The sequence below is a fragment of the Humulus lupulus genome, chromosome 2 (genome assembly GCF_963169125.1).
Source record: "Humulus lupulus chromosome 2, drHumLupu1.1, whole genome shotgun sequence".
NCBI lineage: Eukaryota > Viridiplantae > Streptophyta > Magnoliopsida > Rosales > Cannabaceae > Humulus > Humulus lupulus.
Window position 1 is genome coordinate 34516547 of NC_084794.1, and position 1705 is coordinate 34518251.

A 1705-nucleotide genomic window follows, 5' to 3' on the forward strand; every position below is an offset into this window, starting at 1 on the left:
GAAGTGCATTGGCCTCCTCAGAAAAGGTTTCTTGGTAGGAAGGACATGATTGGACATTATGGCACGGACTAGAACATATAGAACAAACATCTTTTCTTGGTTGTATTGGAGAGTTTATAGTTTGGCTTATGGCTAAAGCTTCTAATTTTCTCGCTAATTTGTCTAAAGATGTTCTTAAGTCTAATTCTTCTTTTACTTCATACCTTCCTCCTCTTTTTGGTGAATTAGTTGACCTAGACCTAGGATCAAAATAATTCCATTGTTGTGAATTGACAAATAAATCTTCAAGGGCGTCCCACGCCTCTTGTCCTTGAAATTTTAAAAAATTTCCAGTATGCATAGATTGAATCATTTGACGATTAGAGGGAGTCAAACCATCATAAAAATATTTTACAAGTCTACATTTTTCAAAACCATGATGAGGACATTTTAATAATAAATCTTTAAATCTTTCCCAACATTCATAAAACTCTTCATTATCTTTTTGAAAAAACTCGGAGATTTCTCTCCTTAGACTATCAGTTTTAGACATGGGAAAAAATTTCAACAAGAATTTATTATAAAGTTGATCCCATGTAGTTATAGACCCCGTGGGAAGGGAATTTAACCAAGGTTTTGATTTGTCTTTTAATGAAAAAGGAAACAATCTTAGTTTGACCGACTCATCAGAAATTTTTTGAAATTTAAATGTTGAGCAAATTTCTAAGAAATCTTTGACGTGCATGTAAGGATCCTCTCTATCTAACCCATAAAAAGATGGCAACAATTGAATGATTGTTAGTTTGAGCTCAAAATGAGTAGTAGAAGTTGTAGGGAGAACGATATATGAAGGAGCATTAGATGAAATATGTGCAAAATATTCAAGCAAAGTTTTTTCAGGCACAACATTTTCATCAACAGGATTAGCAATCGGTTCCATGATGCTCAAATTTTTACTAACACATTCAATTTCAAACAAAGATAAACGTCTTTTTACTAATCGTTTTTTAGAGTTACGTTCCCAATGATGCATACGATTTTAACAAACAAAACAACAAATATAATCTCAAACAAACAATTTTCTGATGTGGAAGATCAGTTAAAGCCACAACCACATAACATACTTATAATTTTTAGAGATTTCACAACAATATAATTCTTATGGTTTACTTGACCCCATGCGTATTTGATTCCACTTACTCGCGCACTACTAACAACTCCCCGAGGTTAATTAGTAGAGGCGGATTGGGAATTTTGTTCAAATTTCCTTTAAGAAAAAATTGCTTATGGTGAAAGGACAAGATTTTGGTATTTTTTTTTTCAAGTATTTTTCACAATATTACACTAAAATATTATAAAAGACAAAGAAAAATAAGGCAAAAATTAAATAAGACTAGAATTTATGCAAGAGTAAGGAGGCATAGCATGTCATCAACCATAATAAAATTAAGGTAAAAATTAGAAGGCACAAGTGCCATCAACTAAAACATAAGATAAAAGACTAGTAGGCAAAATTGCCATCAACTAGCTAGGAGGCAAAATTGCCATCAACTAGTAACTTGCGGAAATTAAATAAAATAAAAATTACAACAAGATAAATAAAGAAAATTATAACAAATGTTAGGAGGCACAAGTGCCGTCAACTAAAAAAAAATTAAAAAGATAGATAGGAGGCACAAGTGCCGTCAACTAAAAAAAATTACAATAAATATAAATATATAGGTAA

General features: G+C 31.3%; 1 non-coding gene across 1 annotated transcript; it reads left to right on the plus strand.

Annotated features, from left to right (window-relative positions):
- The first annotated feature begins 410 nt into the window (after nt 1–410).
- Nucleotides 411–517, plus strand: LOC133820497 (small nucleolar RNA R71). Its single transcript, XR_009886905.1, has one exon. It is a non-coding gene; the product is annotated as a small nucleolar RNA R71 (small nucleolar RNA).
- Nucleotides 518–1705: the final 1188 nt, after the last annotated feature.